The sequence below is a fragment of the Diplotaxodon limnothrissa genome, linkage group LG17, assembly GCF_057381915.1.
Source record: "Diplotaxodon limnothrissa isolate DT_005_m linkage group LG17, D_limnothrissa_male_GT1.1, whole genome shotgun sequence".
NCBI lineage: Eukaryota > Metazoa > Chordata > Actinopteri > Cichliformes > Cichlidae > Diplotaxodon > Diplotaxodon limnothrissa.
Window position 1 is genome coordinate 33,988,455 of NC_140612.1, and position 20,633 is coordinate 34,009,087.

Sequence of the window (20,633 nt, forward strand, 5' to 3'; positions counted from 1 at the left end):
ACATGTGATGAGCAGTAGAAAGAAGTCTGAGAAAAATCATGATAGCAAATACAGGTACAAATACAGAAAAAACAGTAACAAAAAAGATAAAAATTTAAGAGGGGTTTTTTAATTAAGAACAAATATATGAGGTAATTGATTAATTCAGAGTAACAGGGAACCTCTGATTCAGCAAAAAGTGTGGGACTGTGGTGGGTTACAAAAAATGACATCACGTATAAAAGATGTTTTTAAATGTGTGTAATCTTATATTAATTAAAGTGGACGAATATTGGTTTGAGTCTGCACTTAGAAGAAGTTAGTTTGGATCACTGAGCTTCTGAACATACATGCTTTCATTCTGGGCTGCGCAGTGCCTAACACTTCCACACATCACCGCAGACGGTCAGTTTTGAGTTTCATGAGGCTACTGCTTTCCTGCATGGAGTGTGTGATATACTGTGCCATGCACGCCACAGACAGGAAAGGGAACTGGGGTTGGGTCGGTGTGGGAGTCTGTTCTATCAAATATTCTTGTAAAAGTCATAAATTATGAAGAAGAGGTGAACGCAAGAGCATTTTACCGCACAGTTGCTGCTCAGTTCCTCAAAGGCTGTTTGTATGGTAAGCACTTGTGAGTTTGTGGTGGCCTTCTCATCCTTTATGGCGCTTTCCACATTTATTGTTCAAGGTTATATATATATATATATATATATATATATATATATATATATATATATATATATATATATATATATATATATATATAACACTACAACACTAGAGGCCAACTCCAAGCCCATAGCACAAGTTACCATCAAGTGCGGGATCTACCAAGGAGATGCTCTGTCCCCACTGCTGTTCTGCATAGGCCTGAACCCCCTCAGTGAGATCATTAACAAGACTGGCTACGGATACCGACTACGGAACGGAGCAGTTGTCAGCCACCTCCTGTACATGGATGACATCAAGCTGTATGCCAAGAGTGAACGAGACATCGATTCACTGATCCACACTACCAGGCTATACAGCAATGACATTGGAATGTCGTTCGGACTGGAGAAGTGTAGTCGGATGGTAACAAAGAGAGGGAAGGTAGTCAGAACTGAGGGGATTGAACTACCAGAAGGCAACATTGCAGACATAGAGGACAGTTACAAGTACCTGGGGATCCCGCAGGCAAATGGGAACCATGAAGAGGCCGCTAGAAAGGCTGCAACCACCAAGTACCTGCAGAGGGTCAGGCAAGTCCTGAGGAGTCAGCTGAATGGTAAGAACAAGATCCGGGCCATCAACACGTACGCCCTGCCCGTGATCAGGTACCCTGCTGGGGTAATAAGCTGGCCAAAGGAGGAGATAGAAGCCACTGACATAAAGACAAGAAAGCTCCTGACCATGCATGGAGGGTTTCACCCCAAGTCCAGCACCCTGAGGCTGTACGCTAAGCGGAAGGAAGGGGGCCGGGGACTGGTGAGTGTCAGCACCACAGTCCAGGATGAGACAAGGAACATCCAAGAATACATTGGGAAGATGGCCCCAACTGACCGAGTGCTCAGTGAATACCTCAGGCAGCAGAAACCCAAGAAAGAGGAGGGAGACGAGGAACCATCATGGAAGGACAGGCCCCTGCACGGTATGTACCACCGGCAGATAGAGGAGGTGGCTGATATCCAGAAATCCTACCAGTGGCTGGACAAAGCTGGACTGAAAGACAGCACAGAGGCACTAATCATGGCAGCACAAGAACAAGCTCTGAGCACAAGATCCATAGAGGCTGGGGTCTATCACACCAGGCAAGACCCCAGGTGCAGGCTGTGTAAAGATGCCCCAGAGACTATCCAGCACATAACAGCAGGGTGCAAGATGCTAGCAGGCAAGGCATACATGGAACGCCATAACCAAGTGGCCGGCATAGTGTACAGGAACATCTGTGCCGAGTATAACCTAGAAGTCCCGAGGTCAAAATGGGAGATGCCCCCAAGGGTGGTGGAGAATGACCGAGCTAAGATCCTGTGGGACTTCCAGATACAGACGGACAAAATGGTGGTGGCTAACCAACCGGACATAGTGGTGGTAGACAAACAGAAGAAGACGGCCGTAGTGATCGATGTAGCGGTTCCCAATGACAGCAATATCAGGAAGAAGGAACACGAGAAGCTGGAGAAATACCAAGGGCTCAGAGAAGAGCTCGAGAGGATGTGGAGGGTGAAGGTAACGGTGGTCCCCGTGGTAATCGGAGCACTAGGTGCGGTGACTCCCAAGCTAGGCGAGTGGCTCCAGCAGATCCCGGGAACAACATCGGAGATCTCTGTCCAGAAGAGCGCAGTCCTGGGAACAGCTAAGATACTGCGCAGGACCCTCAAGCTCCCAGGCCTCTGGTAGAGGACCCGAGCTTGAAGGATAAACCGCCCGCAGGGGCGTGCTGGGTGTTTTTTTTTTATATATATATAATCCCACTGCTGCCACCAAGAGCAGCTGGATAGCATAGTGGTTAGACTACACGCCTTTGGAACAGAGGATCGCAAGTTCGATTCCTGCCTGGGGCGTCTGTATCCAGTAAGGGTCCTAAGGCTAGACCCCCTATGCTAAGCAAGCCTACCGCAGACATGAGCGAGACAGATAAATATGAAGGCATGCCGGCTCGGACGTCGCCCGGATCAACAAGGTCCGCGTCAGGTGTTTAGGAACCAGGGCACCCTGACGAAAAGTGGGCTACTGGAACAAGAAGGCATCGGTGGGCAAGGGACGAAAACAGGGCGTTGTTGGAATGCTACTACGCAAGTAACCCCGGCGGAAGGGGCTACATGAATAGGATGAGGGACCTATGGATTCTTCGATACCCAACATCCACAATGACGGCGAAACAACTAGTAGCTCAGTGTTCCAACATTCGAAAGAAGGGACTGCTCTCACAGCTAGAGATTGACGAGGTACAACACAAATGCTACGGCAAGGAGGAGTCAGGACGCCAGGTCAGGGGGGAGATATCATCACCCCCACCCGAGATTGGGTACATAGCCCCAAGTGTGATAGGAGAAGGATCGTTGAGTGCGAGAGGAACTGACCTGAAAAATAGGATCATGGCCAAGCTTGAAACCTGGATCCCCCGTAGCCGGTTACCAAGATTATGTGAAGTACCCTCAGAAGGTCTGCTAGATGATGTTAATGCAGCACTACGGGCAATACCTACAACCACGATTACCGACACTAACAAGCTGATCTACAATACGGCAGCAGTGATCAGTGAGATGCTTGGCTACAAGTTGAACAGCCACAAGGGGCAGTACCCTCCATGGAGAAGGAGGCTAGAGGGCAAGATCAAAGTAGCACGGAGGGAGGTTAGCCAACTAACGGAGTTGCAGAAAGGTGCGACGAATAAGGTGCCTAAGAAATACAGCAAGCTGTCCATACCTGAGGCCTTGGAAACTGCCAAGCAAAGACTCACAGCCTTGGCCAGCCGCTTGAGGAGGTACACCAGAGAGATAGAAGGCAGGAGAATAAACCAGCTGTTCTCCACAGAACCAGCAAAGGTGTACTCTCAGTGGCAAGGGAACAATAAGAGAACAGCACCACCAAGGCTGGAGACGGAGCAATACTGGAAGAGCATATGGGAGAAGGATGCAACCCATAACGGCAATGCTCAGTGGCTAGAGGATCTGAGGGCAGACCACAGCGACCTCCCTGAACAGGGTCCAGTAACCATCACAGTGGCAGATATCCAAGAAAGGGTCTCCAGTATGAAGAGTTGGACAGCACCAGGGCCCGACATGGTTCACGCCTACTGGCTGAAGAAGCTAACTGCATTCCACGAGCGTCTGGCAGCACAAATGAACCAGCTGCTAGTTAACGAGAGACACCCGGAATGGCTAACTGAAGGCCGGACGGTCCCCTCCAACTACCGACCAATAACCTGCCTCAGTACTACATGGAAGCTCCTGTCAGGCATCATATCGGCTAAGATGAACAGGCACATGGGTCAATACATGAGCGGGACACAGAAAGGAATTGGCAAGAATACCAGAGGCGCAAAACACCAGCTACTGGTAGACAGAACAATCAGCCGAGACTGCAAGACCAGACTGACCAACCTGTGCACTGCCTGGATTGATTACAAGAAGGCCTATGACTCAATGCCCCACAGCTGGATACTGGAATGCCTAGAATTGTACAAGATCAATGGGACCCTAAGAGCCTTCATCAGGAACTCAATGGGGATGTGGCGTACAACACTAGAGGCCAACTCCAAGCCCATAGCACAAGTCACCATCAAGTGCGGGATCTACCAAGGAGATGCTCTGTCCCCACTGCTGTTCTGCATAGGCCTGAACCCCCTCAGTGAGATCATTAACAAGACTGGCTACGGATACCGACTACGGAACGGAGCAGTTGTCAGCCACCTCCTGTACATGGATGACATCAAGCTGTATGCCAAGAGTGAACGAGACATCGATTCACTGATCCACACTACCAGGCTATACAGCAATGACATTGGAATGTCGTTCGGACTGGAGAAGTGTAGTCGGATGGTAACAAAGAGAGGGAAGGTAGTCAGAACTGAGGGGATTGAACTACCAGAAGGCAACATTGCAGACATAGAGGACAGTTACAAGTACTTGGGGATCCCGCAGGCGAATGGGAACCATGAAGAGGCCGCTAGAAAAGCTGCAACCACCAAGTACCTGCAGAGGGTCAGGCAAGTCCTGAGGAGTCAGCTGAATGGTAAGAACAAGATCCGGGCCATCAACACGTACGCCCTGCCCGTGATCAGGTACCCTGCTGGGGTAATAGGCTGGCCAAAGGAGGAGATAGAAGCCACTGACATAAAGACAAGAAAGCTCCTTACCATGCATGGAGGGTTTCACCCCAAGTCCAGCACCCTGAGGCTGTACGCTAAGCGGAAGGAAGGGGGCCGGGGACTGGTGAGTGTCAGCACCACAGTCCAGGATGAGACAACGAACATCCAAGAATACATTGGGAAGATGGCCCCAACTGACCGAGTGCTCAGTGAATACCTCAGGCAGCAGAAACCCAAGAAAGAGGAGGGAGACGAGGAACCATCATGGAAGGACAGAGCCCTGCACGGTATGTACCACCGGCAGATAGAGGAGGTGGCTGATATCCAGAAATCCTACCAGTGGCTGGACAAAGCTGGACTGAAAGACAGCACAGAGGCACTAATCATGGCAGCACAAGAACAAGCTCTGAGCACAAGATCCATAGAGGCTGGGGTCTATCACACCAGGCAAGACCCCAGGTGCAGGCTGTGTAAAGATGCCCCAGAGACAATCCAGCACATAACAGCAGGGTGCAAGATGCTAGCAGGCAAGGCATACATGGAACGCCATAACCAAGTGGCCGGCATAGTGTACAGGAACATCTGTGCCGAGTATAACCTGGAAGTCCCGAGGTCAAAATGGGAGATGCCCCCAAGGGTGGTGGAGAATGACCGAGCTAAGATCCTGTGGGACTTCCAGATACAGACGGACAAAATGGTGGTGGCTAACCAACCGGACATAGTGGTGGTAGACAAACAGAAGAAGACGGCCGTAGTGATCGATGTAGCGGTTCCGAATGACAGCAATATCAGGAAGAAGGAACACGAGAAGCTGGAGAAATACCAAGGGCTCAGAGAAGAGCTCGAGAGGATGTGGAGGGTGAAGGTAACGGTGGTCCCCGTGGTAATCGGAGCACTAGGTGCGGTGACTCCCAAGATAGGCGAGTGGCTCCAGCAGATCCCGGGAACAACATCGGAGATCTCTGTCCAGAAGAGCGCAGTCCTGGGAACAGCTAAGATACTGTGCAGGACCCTCAAGCTCCCAGGCCTCTGGTAGAGGACCCGAGCTTGAAGGATAAACTGCCCGCAGGGGCGTGCTGGGTGTTTTTTTTTTTATATATATATATATATAGATAGACAGATAGATAGATAGATAGATAGATAGATATATACACACACACACACACACATTGGGTGAATGTGCAGTAGTAGCAGCAAGCAGGTGAATTCTGTACGTTAATATGAATAGACATCTGACTATTTTACAGGATAGGCAATATAAACATATTTAAAATTAAAGGAATTTGGAATGTACATTGTGCCTTGGTTTAGAGTGTCTGGAAGAGAGTCCTGTCTCAGTCAATTGTATGAGATAATAGTAATCTTTTTTTAATTTCCTAAACATACCCATAAACTCATAGCTTGGAGTATACTTTCTAGCAGAGGGAGGGGGCGTGTGTGCGTTTCTGTATAGAGGAGGGAGGGAGAGGAATAGGGGGTGGGCAGCCCAGCCAATAGGCGCAGTGCAGCGTTAATGTCATTGCTGGACGCTCTTAACTTGATGCCAGAACTGCGCAGCGCTCAGTCCTGGTGAGACTGCTTCTGATTATCTCTCTCTGTACTCATGATCATGCACTGAAAACATCATCACTGAGCTGATCCGGGACGCGGAACGGGACGGAGTTGTGCGTTTGTGCGGCCAGCACGAATGCCTCCACAGTCGTGATTATATTTTGATAAAAGGAATATTCAGGCTGCCCCGCATCGAGTTGTTGCTCCTTTAAAGGTGAGTGTTTGACCCGGTAATTCATTTTGTTCTGTAAACTGTGATATGCGCGTTCTCGATAGTACTGTGAAGTCATGGTTTCTGCGTCAACAAGAACCAAGTGAGATTACCTGTCTCTCAGTTTACTTCATGGCCAAACAGGCGAGAACAAAAAGAAACGACTTCGTTGAAGCACTGTGGCATTTTTTCCCCAAAAGAGAAAAAAAATTGGGGGGGAATCTGTGAACCAGGGTGGGGGATTTTAACTTGGAAAATGTGCATGCGTAAAGACGCGCTGGTTTTCATTTTGGTTTCCAGATGTATGGCTGCCTCTTGTCACTCAGGTGGGCTCCATCGCTTTCTCTCTCGATCTGACTGCTCCTTTTCCCTCTCTTTGCAAGTTCCCAAATCTCCTCTGAAGTACATCTGTTGTGACACACCGCAGCCCAAAATCCACACACACGACAGAGTGAAGCCACATCACTCCAACCGCGCTAAACAATTGACAAAGTCAGGCATTTCTTTCATACTCAGCCCCACATCAGACTTTAATCAGCCCTTTCAATGGAGTCAATTTGTTACAAGATGAACATGTTTACTCTCCCTTGGCTTAAGACTTTTAACTCAGAGTGCATAAAATATAGTTAAAACCGCGACTGTAAGTCCTACAGTGACGTGTTAAGGTAATAAAGCCAGTGGTGGCACCTAGTGGTGAGAGAGATTGCTAAGATGCTGCAGTGAGAGCAGTAGACTTGTGGGTTTAATTCTGGTTTTTGCATATGAGAAATCTTGTAAAGTAGAGTAATGACATATCTACACTGTAGTCTAAATTCAGACTCTTAAATGGGATATTTAAGAGTCTGAATTACTACCAGAAATGCTCTCCGGCCCATAAAGCCTTCTTGTTAACTGCCCCCAAAGTTAGTTGATCCAGGATCAGAGCAACCGAGGATCAGGTGACTGAGGTGTATTCCCCCTCTGTGGGAGGCCAGTCAGGCGCACTGTGCGCCACTTTGCTGGGGGTATACGCGCTGCTATGCTAAGCCTTTGTTAATGAGTACGTATCTGTGTGTGTGTGTCCTTGTCTGTGTGTGGTACTGGGTCTAAGTGCTTGTGGATCAGCATGTCCATTACTTTGTATGCTTGTGTGCATCCGCTTTTCTGCTTATGTGTTCATGCGGGTGTGTGTGTGCGTGTGTGTGTGAGAAAGAGAGATAGCTGTTTGGACTCAGGAGTTAAGCTGCTGTTAATTGGTCAGCCATTTGGACCACATGGGAGAGTCGAGTCAGGCAGTAGCTGAAATGATCGGTATGTTTTGGCTTGACTTCAGCGGGCTGCGGGACATGACACTGATTCCTTCATATAGATGCTGAACACTGTGGTTTGTCTTGCGTTTGTTCAAAAGAATAGCTTTTGAAATCCTCTTTTCACTAATCTTCTGAATATGCAGCTGGAGGTAGGGAGCATGACTTGTGTTTAATGGTTGTAAAATGTACCAACATTTAATTTGATCTTTTACAAGTTTGCTGCAACCATGACTTGCACTTTTGGCTGTCGCCCAGCAAAGACGTAGTATGAAACATGAGAAACCATTAAAAGATTATTCCTCATTTTTACAAGTTGTGTTTTTACAATTTAAACTAATGTCAGACCTCAGAAGACAATTACCAGCTGCAGTAATTTTATTGGTGGTATCTTCTGTCCTTAAGAGCAGCAGCAAGACACTCACTGAAGAAAAAAAGCTCAAGTATCAGTGACAACATGTGGCTAAGTCGCAAAAGGTGGGTTGTAAAGCGGCTTGCAGAAGCAGCAACAGCTGTATGCAGGTAGATTAAAGCAGCTTCATTAGCGTGCCCTACTTTCCATTTGGATATGTTTCAGCTGAGCTATCAGCTGATGTGGGCTGGCACTGACATCAGCTGTTATCATCTGATGTTCACTTTATCAGTTCAGGTAGCTCAGGTAGTAAGAGATGATCATTTTTAGTGATGCAGAGAGCTGTTGGGTGTTTTTTTTTCTGTTTTTTTATGCAATGAGGATAAACAAAGAGCAAGGGGGGGGAAAGGAAAAAATCAGCATTTAGAGGAGTTTGTGCCTTTAATGGGGAGGTTTAATGGAATTCTTTTGCCAAAACAAAAATGGGGCTAAAAGGTTCATTTTGTTTTAACATATCACAATGAGGGGAGTAAGGAAGCCTTCTAGCTGAGGAGGATGTGAATCAGATGGCAGGTTATGAAGCAGATGCAAAGGAGATGACCTTTTAGGCTTTATTCAAAGACAAGAATGACTCCATGGAGTAAAAATCCATGTCTCGCTTTGGCAGGAGAGGCGGATTAGATTATGAATGAATCCTCGACTTCTTGTTTGTTCCGCTTTCACGAAAGCCTCGGCAGCTTGTTGTTTGTGGACAGCCTCTAGCTTGACAGATTCATTTTTCAGAGCGGTGTCTCTTGATTAGAAACAGAAAACTTCGTCCTACACTTCTTCATTTTCTTCTCACATGCAACCCAGATTCTCATTCTTCAGTGGGGTTTGAGTGCCAGAGAGGAAATCCAGCCTGGAGATTGTTTTGATATTGTTGGACACTGTCCTGGAAAACCTTTCCTACTCAGCGACAAGGGTGTTCTGGATTTAGAGCCACTGGCTTAAACACCTCAACTGATCACAGCAGTAAAGCTGCATAAAGAGCTCAGGATGTGCTGTTTTTCACACTTTTTTTTGGAACTTAAAAGATTCAGTCCAAAAAGTTGCAAGAAAACCTCTTTCATGGTCATTAGGTAACTTTTAGAGAAGGGCATCCCATTTGAAATCCATACTTTTCTAAACATAATAGTTTATACTAGGATGGTTTGCTACTGGGCTAACATCTTCGAGGGGGTTGCGCAGACTTTACACCCTTCTTGTGTCCCAGTGTTTAACTTGGAGGAAAGATTGGCATAAGATTAAATAAATGGAACCTAATAAGAAACATAAGCACAAATGTGAACGGCGTGTGTGTTTGTATATGTGTGTTCATAAGAGTGTGAGAGACAGAAAAAAAAATTGAGCGACCTATTAGTAAGGCAACACTGTTCAGTCTGTGCACCTCTCTCAGCCTAAGACCAACATGCGTACACACAGGCAAGTTTGTTCTGTCATACTGGAATTAATCGAGTGTGGGGTTGTGTAAATCATTCCAAACCTCAGAAAACAGACACACACAGACACACAAACACACACACGTGTATACACACATATGCTTGCCAAGCAGCTATCCCCTGTAGTTGTGTGCAGAGGGCCAAACAGTGAAGATCCAATTACTGAGCTGGAGCAACAGCACAGGGAACAATGAAGAACAGACGTTTTCTTGAATGTTTCAAAGCTATGAGAGCAACAGAAATAAGACTTTCTGTGCATTTTCCTGACGTTTTGGATACTCAAGGTTAATCCAGAGACTAGCAGATTGTTAAATTAACCATTATTTGTTTTGTTTTTTGTTTTTTAAGTACATGTGATTGAAATGCCTGTCAGGCACCGGCATCGGTCAGGTCATTCATGTTCATGTGGGGGCTGAGACAGCAATCCTCGATCTACAAACACTAATCGTGATCTTTGTGCTCGTTAAGTGGTTTCAGACCAAACCCTGCAGGCCGCATTGGCTCCACAAACCTTGTATTATGGTCAGCTTGTGGAGAGGAAAAGTAATTCGGGGTTTAGAGGAATATCAGACGCTGAGTAATGGACTCGGAGAGGGAACTGAGCTCAACTCTGTGTCAAAACATGCAGCGGAGCTGAAATGAAGTTGCCCGCAGCGCTTGCTAAGTGACGCAAAGCTGAGGTGTGTTTAGAGTTCCCGACTCGTGCCTGTGAGTGAGAGTCAATTTGGCACCAAGTTAATTACCTATACACACAGCTCTATTTGATGATGATTAAAGCCACACACACACACACCTGCCCAGACACTGCCAGTCGCCAGCCTCGGCAGTTAGCGAGACATTAAAGGTGATGATTATTAGATGATAATAATTGAAAGGCTTTAAAGCCCAAGTGAGAGGTAAACAGTATAGATAGAAGGAGAGTCTCGTATAGGAAGACGAGATTTCGCTGCAAAAACCACGTAATTATTCCCCATTGAAATGACCACCCTGAGGCAGAACACAAATGATAGCTTTCAGTTTTGTTTTTGATTGGGAAAAACATAAAAAGGTCTCTTCCTTAGATTCTGGGCTCTTGTTGGTTGTTGAGGGCGACATCAATCACGTAGCATTGCTGTTATGATGGGAAAACCTCTTCCAATTTTGGTGATCATGTTTCACAGTTTGATGTTTTGTGGCTTCATGTTTTTGCCTCAGTAACAAAAAAAAAGAAAAAAAGAGACTGAGATCATCCTATGGATAATATTAAAGTTAGTTTTTTAGAAACAGAGTTAACACGCTGTGCATCCAAGCCAAACTGGCAACTCCCGCTCTCTGTTTTGGGTGTTGGATACACAAAGCCGTTATTTAGGAACATTTGCCAGAAAAGAGTGTTATTTAAAGGAGAGAGCTATGTCAGAAACATAACAGTTACATGGTTTCAGGTCAGAGTTCAGGAAATCTTCTTATTTGTGAATCTGGGCTTGCTGTTTCAGAGCGTGCATCAGCAAACATGGCTCAGCTTCAGCCCCTCTTTCCCCAAATTGGTCTCATGTGTTTGACATTGTGTTCCCGAGGCTTAGACCGAGTTGAATGTCTCAACTCAGACCTAATCAGGGACAGCCTGCTCCTTTCCCCTGCCTTCAGAGAATTTTCATCTTTCTCTCTTCCCTTGCGTCGCTCTCTTTAGCATTTCACCTCTCTTTCACGTTGCACACGATCTTCTTGTGACTCTTCCAGGCCCACGAACTAATCACTGTCAGCCAGCTTCACAAAACAGGAGCAGATGTACCAAACGTGATGGTTTAATGCGTTGCGAAAAACACGAGCTGGCAAATTTCTTGTGATTTATATGATGAAACATTTAGTTATCATTACATTGGGTGGTCGCCTGTCTCTGCAGAAGTCTGTGGGGACATACCCTATCTGTCGCTGCATCTCCATGTTGCCTGACATGATCCCAGAGGACCAGCAGCCCTCTAATTCATTCAGAGGGGAAATGGCTCCATCCAATCTGATGCCACCCAGACTCAGGAAATGGCCTGTTGTGATAAATGCGATATAAATGAGGGTGGGGAAAATTACAGGACTATCACCAAATTTACCAAAAAGCTGTGGCTGCTGCTTTTGCTTGAGGACTTGTAGAGTCACAACTTTCAGTATTAAATGTTCAAAACATCTCTAATTAATGTTTTTGACAATCACTTCACTTCTGTTCACAGCAAGCTGTATATGGAGATGGACATAGGCATCATTAGTGGCCTCCTGATTTGGAGTTTAACATTATAGCCCTTCCGATTTTGTTTTGGAGACCTGGAGGTGTTGCATCCTCTCTCTGCTGCTCTCAAGTGGGGAGAAAAAGAGGCCAATGTACATTCATTACCATTCAAAGTTGCATAGGAACGCAGCTTCATCTTAAATGACTTTCCCATCTTACATAATAAGCCCCTAGCTGCCTTTGTGTTCTGTGGCAAGCAATCAAGCTGTGGTGTATCCTTCTGTCGGGACCATTTCTCCTCCAAGACACGGAGAATGTACCAGATTTTCATCCAGAGAGGTTAGCTGATGAAAGCTTTGGGGGTTTTCCAAGTGCTCTTCACAAAACAAATCCAAACAGTGATCTGTCTGCATTTCTGTGTTGTGAGATCCATCTGTTCCTTTTTTTTTCTGCCTGTGAAAATGGGGTTAAATTACCACTTGCATTAATGAGGTGGTAAATAAATGTCTCTTGTGTTTACACGAATGACCTCCAAAACCAGACAGTAAACTGAGGGGGGAGAAAAAGAGGGGTTCATTATCTCAAATCAACCAACCGTGGAAAACAACATGTGGGGCCCTGTTTGTGTGTGCATACAGCTATGTATCGTTGCATTTGTGTGTTTTGCATTTGTTTTTAATTATTTGAGACTTTACATGCATCTTTTGGAGTGTTGTAGAGGAAACCCCCAGGACTACCCCCCCCCCCACCCTTTCCACCCTCGGGGCCTTTCAGACATCTGGTTGTGGATGGACACCTCATATCCCCAAGTAATACGTGCTGTTAAGCCCCTGGGAGCCGCCGCTGTGCACATCATTACAACCCTCCTCGGGCTTTGCCTGGAAGTTCGCTGAAACCCTATCGTTTGGTTCAGAGGGGTACAAATATGCTCTATATCCTTTTATGCTACTTCCTTCCCAGTTCGTCTCCCATCTGTTGCAGATTAGTTTTCGTTGTGTGTTTAGAGAGCAAAGCCCATTGCTGAGCGGGACTGATAGTAAACCCAGAAGGTTTTAGTCAGAACTGTCAGGTAGGTCTGAATTAACAGAGAGGCCAACTGAGGATATGCCCGGCTGAGAAGAAAGACGAGGGGCGGGGGGGTTTAAAGAGAGAAGCAGACAGGGAGAGGGTGAGACAGGCTCCAAAGCCCACCAAACAGTGCGTCTGTTTACCCATGAACCTCAGGCCCGCTACTCGAGGGTCAGTGTGGAATGCCAACATGGTCTGCCTGTCCAAATTCAACTGCAGTTGCTGGGTAGTAGAAGGAGAGAGAAACAACCTTACAAAATGACCAGTCATGCCACTGATAGCGACTTTATTGAAACACACAGCTCAAAGCCACTTTCATATAGCACACAGCCTCGATATCTGTCACCCCCCTGCAACCCAAACTTGCCGTCAGAATGTTTGCGTTGCCGTGCTGGGTCAAGTTGCCGTCGCTCAGCTGTTCTTTTATCAGTCTCCTTTCAAAATCTCTAGTAGAAATCTGCACAAACGGGGCTTTGGAATGCGCAGTGAAACTAAAAGCTCTGCTGTATGGTTTCACATACACACCCTTCTCCCAACTACAAGCAGCTTTGAGAACTGTGCCAGCCCGTGCAGGCCAGACTGCAGGCCGAGTGTGACAAAGTGCCCGGGGCTGCAAACTTGGTCAGACCCGTCTTTCCCAGCTCTTGTGTTTCCACCGCTAAATTATGGGAAAGCGAGGGTGCCGGCATTATAACACACAGCCGGTTTATGTGTGTGCGTTTGTGTGTGTGTGTGTTGGTCTGTTCTGCTTGACTGATGTGCCATCCCTTCAGGGTCCTGTCATTAAGCCTCTGTGTACACAACCCCAAACCCTGGGCCACATCTATCTCTTATACTGACTTGATGGGGGACTTGTGCACAAACACACACACAGACACACACGCATGCACACGCCAACAGCTTTCCCATAGTAAATGTGATGCAACTCCGTAGGTTGTCTTGCAGGATGTGTCATCAGATGTGACTGTTTTTACATTTACATCTCCCTCCTTGTTATTTTTAATTTTATTTTCATTAGGAAATACTTGCATCTCACTTTGAGTGGCATAGCTCATTAAAAGCCCTGATTTATCTGTTTCCTTTGGCTGAAACATGTGACACACTGTAAATCTGTCAAATGGATACTTGCAGCAAGAGAGAGGGACTTTTTGTAACAGCAATAACAATGCTGACTTAAGTCAACGTAGAGGAGATCAGCAAAAATAATAAAAGAGCCTACTTCGAGCCAACGCAGCTGGATGGTTGGACTCTCATTTCTGTGTTTCCAAGAGCAAGATATGTTGGGTCCTTTTTCTGTGGTAGTTTGTCATCCTTAAGTACAGTATCTGGGCTAAAAGCAGTTTCTTTGTGACTTTTTCCCTCAAAAGAGCAGCTTTTATCTCCCTCTAACAATATTTTGTAGAAGTCTAATCAGAAAGGCCCGGCTTTTTTAGCCATTCAAGTGAAGCAAATCAGCAGCCCATTTCTCCTGTTAACAAGTACGAGATAACGTGGTTCTTGACATTTTTCATCTTCACCAGCAGTCACTCACTCACCTCTGTTCTGTTATAGTTATAAATATCTGCATATCTGCCTCTTTTTTCTTTTTTTTTAAAAATAATTCCAACCCACACACACTCCTCTCAAAGCCTCGGTTAAAATATCTTCTAGCCTGGCTTTTATTAAAGAAGGAATACATCACTTAACAATATCAAATTAGAGCTGGACGGGAGGCACAAGACTCTTTTCTCTCTCTTCTCTTCAGCGTGCACGCACACATGCAGCACTAGGATGACAACATGTTTGGCTTCCAGATGTATTCCCATTTTTCCATTGTGTTTCTCACTGATGTTCTAGTTCGTCATTGCAATGGAGTGTAAAAGTACTCTTATTTAAAACAGACTCATCACATTTAAAAGGTTGTTATTATACAGCTAAAGCCCACCTGTGCGGCCTAATGGGACTAAAATTGAGACATTTTCATTAGATTTGGCAGCTAAAATGTATCTGAAACGTGATGAATGCAACTGTAAAAACTACAGGAAAAGCACTGTGTACATTGTATACTGCTTTTCTTAAGCCGGTGTCAAACTTTCAGTGTTGTAGTTTACAGTAGTTTAATCTGTCGGTAACTACATGTGCTTGAGTCACATATCAAGCAACACTCCCATACTCCAAATCAGAACATCTTGAAGAACTTGAAGAATTTCCAATTTTGAATTATAGTTGGTAAAAGTAAGACTAAGACAAGAAAAGTGTAGCTTCCAAACCCAATGCCTACCAAAGCTCCAATGACATCTGACAAACCCTTACATTTTATAGCACTTTTATTACCCCCTCTGTTGCCCCAGAGGTGTGTAGGTAACACCCTGGAGTGGTTAACAAATCTCAACAGAGGGTTTTATGACTTTAAACTTAAATTACACTCAACCGGGGAGTGTCAAGGAATATTAACACTGATGTGGCAAAAACCTCCAAGCTTCTCCACACTTCCACAGACCTGATTTGCAGCAGCGAGTCGGGCTGGTGGGCCTTGTTAGCGAGGGCTAAAGATCCCATTTCCTGGTGTGAAAGGCTGCTGTGAGGCGTCTGTCAGCATGAATAGGGCTGAATGTAGAAATCAGTAAAATGTAATGGATGTGAATTGATGCAGGTCTCAGTGTGAGTAAGGGTACATGTGGCTGAAGCTAAACACTTGTGAAAACTGTATTTTTCAAGTCAGATTTAAGTAAGAGAGGTTTGTCCCATGGGTGTTGATGTTGATAACTGAGTTATATTCCCAGTAATATAAGACAAGATGTTTCTAAGAAACTAAAGAAAGTTTTGATTTTCATAACTAGGTGCATTTGTCACAAACCTAGCCTCATGGATCCCACCAGCTAGTGTACTCCTATACACTAGCTGGTGGGATCTATAGTGCTGATCCCAAACCTGGGTAAATGGGGGGCACACAGCGTAAAAATGTGTGCCAAATCAAACATTCAGATCAATCCACTGTGGCAATCCTTGGTAATGAGGAAGCAGCCGAAAGTACCTCTTTCTGTCTGTGGCTGTCAGTTTCTAGGTCTGCAGTATTCCTTGTTGTGTCAGGATCTTTAGGTAATCGGTTAGCAGACACTAGCCTTGCTTAAGGCATCAGTTTGACATAGTGCAAACCACTTATTTAAAAGCAAACTGTCTGAGCCGTCTCCTTATCAGAATAGGGAGTAGCTAATGCAACGGACATAGATTAGCACTGAAAGTTACCACTGAAGACCATAACCTTTGGAAGACATACTAGTTATTGCTTAAAAGCATATGTTTTCTTTAATCCTGGAGAACTGTTTGCACAATCTGGTGTATTTCATCATGTATTTACACTTTACGCTACTTTAACATCAGGAATGATCTGCTTGAGCTTTTATGACAACCTGTCCTGCAGCATGTTGAGACATGCCACTGTCCTTGTTGATTTCGGTTTTGAGCAACCAGGGGGCGATTTCCTCCTTGTATTAGCATTCTAAGGGATCAGGTAAAGTGTTGCCCCTTGGGGTTGAAACAAAGCTGACAGACTGCAGGTGTGAATGACTGTTATAAATGAGAATGGAGAAGATCACTGCTGGAATGGAGCATCGTTTGCTTTGTAAACCTTCCCTCTACAAGAAAGGTCAGGAAAAGTCTGAATTGCCAGTCAAGCTGTGTTCCAAAAGATAGAGAAATTTAAAAAAAAAAGTGCAGCCAGAAAGCATAAGTAAGTGTGCTGTGTGTGTGCATTTGTGTGCAGCTTATGTGTAGTCTAGACTCTTGGATTTCAAGTTTAGAAAAGGCCAGGAGATCTTGTCTGAACCACAGTCCGAAGCTTATGCCAAGGAAATAAAACTCTGCTCACAAAGTCCTTTGAGACCTGATCAAAAGGTTTCTGTCCAAATTGCTTTGGACTTTACTGAATTTAGACCGATATTTTGAGCCAGTAATGTTACTGGATATCAGCCAAGGCTGTGTAAAAAGGAATCAAGAACCCGTGCTCCAGTCACTTCTCATTTAAAATCAGTAGTTTTTACCTGTTGTTGAACAAGATGGGATTAAGTTCTGTTTTTAGCTGTTTTTGAAAAAGCAACTGAATGCAGAATAACACTGAGTACTTGCATTTTACAACATTAAAAAGGGTCTGTTTTTAACAAAATCCCAGCTGTGTGTGATTTTCATGCATCTGTGCTCATGCACTAAACCCTGGGGTCAAATGTCGCTGCATAAACTCTCCATTAGCAAGATGCTAGTCATTAGCCTAAGACATGTGAATGAAGCCTAAACATCATCTATTTCTGCACATGTCTAATCGCTTTGCAGAGACCTAAACCATGAAATATTTGCCTCAGAATGACTTACACCCATTAAAAAGATGTTGTCAAGCAATAAAACTACAGGATAATCTTAATGAGATAAAGTTCAGGTTTGTATGAGGTTTGCTGTTAAGATTAAAAGGCCAAGAAGAATAAAGCAACTTTTAATGTCTCTATCATCGTGTTTCTTTAAATTTACAACAGATAAGCAAACCAACACCTGTAAGATTAATAAATCTGAATTAAAAAGGAGTCTTTCTGCTCTGTCAGACCCTCGTTTCTCTCTAGGAAGAGGCAGAGGAGACAGTAAGGTCAACTGTCCTTTTATGTTTTCTTAAGAACCATAGGTCTCTGGCCACAAGCCCAGGCCCCGTCTGAAAGGCAGATATTTGCCTATTGTCTGGTATAAAGCCACTCATCTGTCCTCCATTCAGCCAGGAGCATTCCTCACCCGCTCATTGGCTGGTTTCATTATCTGAATTAAGTTGCTGTCTATCACAAAAATAGGTTCCCTTCTCTACCTGTCTACCTGGAATAAGATTTGCCAAGCTTTTGAAATGCATATCCAGATAAATATCTTAGGAAACTTAATGCACATCTCTCTGAGGGTTAAACACAAAGTGGCTTTTGCAGTGCAGTGCCAAGACTCCTGGAAAACTCGAGCTTTTCTGAAAGGTTTACCCTCTAACTGGACTGCCAGGCTCCGCTGTCTCTTCTCTCAATTTCAAATATCTGTTGGTATGCCAGGAAAGAAGGCCGTGCTGGCAACGCACATAGACAGTCCCATCTCTAAGCACACAGAGATCCCTATTCTCTATCGCACTTTCCTAAGCTAATTAGCTAACTGAGTCATTTCTCATTTGTAACAGGTAATCCGACATGTGACAAACAGCTCTTTTGCCCTCTCCACAAGCAACTTTTTCGGGGTCGCCAGAGGAGAAAGGCATCTTTGTCTGCTGGACAATCGAGTAAACTCATTATTCATTTTTGACTCTTTAAATGAAGCCATTGCTGCTTTTCAGCCTTTCACAATGACGGATGATGGCGAGCTTGTCCAAATAATCACATCAAACTTCCCTAGGCTCATCTCAGCGAATTCTGTTTGCATACAGATTATTCTTCTTCGTTGGCTTCATGCGTTATTTTTTTCCACCATGGAAGAATAAGTGTAACTTTTCACATTTGATGTCTACTAATGCAAGCGTCACCTTCGGGTGTCATTGTAGATCTGAGCTCTTTACACCTGGTTCTGCCAGATTGTTGGGAGTTTCTTAAAGTGAAGTATCATTTGACAATAACATCATTGTGGAGTGAGAGATGAGGATGGAGGGGACCCCTTTTTCTTGGTAATGTCCGAGATGGGCTGAACCCGACAGATCCTCTGCGTGAGAATTTCCTGAGATGGATGAGTTGAGACTTGAGGGGAAGCAAGGTCAACATTTAACTGGTGAAACACAAACAAGACCCAAGGAGCTGTCTAATGGACAAGCTGCTTTTAAATGACTGAACACCTCCAAACACAGAGTGTGTCAGGTGTCGATATGTTGGCAAACAAAGACCCAAAGTTGCTATTATCAATATTTTTATATAAACAGTGGGTCACATGAATCCTTGTATGTGAAAGTGGATCATTTATAGCGAGGAACTCAGGAAGTCAAGTCAGGTTTAAAAACCTTTTAAAGCATCTTTTTAACTTTATTATTTTGGTTTTTAGGAGCTTCTGTAGATGGAAGGATTTCGAGCAAAGGTTTTGCCAGTTTGTTGGTCTTGAATATTCAGGTGTGCCACAGTCTTCCCAGGAGTGGACATCCCAGCAAGCTCACCTCAAGTTCAGACCATGTAGTGGCCAGAGAAACTGATTAAAAAAACCCCACGATTCCATCTCAGGCTCCACAGGCCTCAGTTGTTAAAGTTCAAGTCAGTACAATTAGAAGAACACAGAAGAGGTATGGATTGCTTGAAAGGGCTGTCAGGAGAATGACGCTTTATTCTAAAAAGACCATGGCAGCATGGCTTGGTTTGGGAAAGCTGCATCTGAAAAAGCCAGGAGACTTCTAGAACGATGTCCTTTAAACAGACAAGACCAAAGAGATGCTTGACTTTAATGCACAGCACCATGTTTGGAGAAACCCATTCACATCATATCAGCTTAAAAACTTCATACCAGTTTTGAGGCAGGGTGGTGGAGGGGTGATGATTTGGGCTTGTTTTGCAGCGATTGGACCATGAACTCTGTATATCAAAGTGTTCTAGAGTTAAATCTCTGTCAAACAGTTAAAGCTCGGCCCAAGTTGGCTCATGTAGCAAGGCAATGATCTTGAGCACGGCAGCACAACAGTCAACAGAATGGCTGAAAAAAGAAAGGAGCTAGTGTGTTGCAATGGCTATAAATGTGCTAAAATCAATTCAGGGTGCTCTCCATTAATATTAACGAATAAAAGGCTACAAAAGTGACTTACAACCATCCCCATAATTTCATGATATGTTGACTGGACATTTACAACAGATGGCACACTTTTACAGATAACCTTAGTAATGTGATTAAATAAATGATGGATGGATGATGGTAAAATGAATGATGTTGGATACTAGATGTCTAACCAAGATACTTACTCACCTATTATAAACTATATAGTCTTTGAAGTCTTGTTCTACCCTATTTAATAGTTCTCCAGGATTAGTATTGTACATTAGTTGGATTTACAGTTTGTCATTGCTGCCCCTAGTGGCCAAAATATGTCATCATGAGTTTAAATTAGCTGTTTAAATGTACCATAATTTATCTCAGATTTCTTTTATCAGTGATGCCTCATTTTCATCAAGTAGCATTTACAATCAAACCTTTAAAGTACTCTTAATTTCCTCCTTTTTGAGCATAAGTTGTTTTTTTGTTGTTGTTTTTTTTTTAGATGAGATAGTGGAGCAGCTGGACCTAGAACCAATTACCCACCACATGATCTAATCAGCAGATGAGGACAAATTAATGCAACATTATTAGAGCAAATGGCATGAGATTCATCAAAGTGGATGACCCCAGGAACCACGGTGAAAGAGAGCAGCCACTCGCATTATAAATAGAATTTTAATCCCTAACTGGAAAGTGAAGAGGAAGGGAGTTCATCATAAACATATGTGAGTATTTCAAAACGCTATATATTTAAAAAAAAATAGAAATCGCTTTTGAAGTTGAAGTTACTCTGAAAGTTGAAAGTGGCAGGGTCGACATGAACAGTTGTGTGGCTTGCAGTACAAGATGTTTTGGAAAGACAGGACAGACTGATAGAGACAAAGAAAGTGTGAGAGAGGAGAGTGAACATGTCATCTGGCTCTCAGGAATCCTTCAGCTAGTCTAGGGGAGGGGGGTGCAGGGTGGAGAGCTTGGTGTCAGGGGAAGGGGGTGTTGACTCTGAAGGTTGTG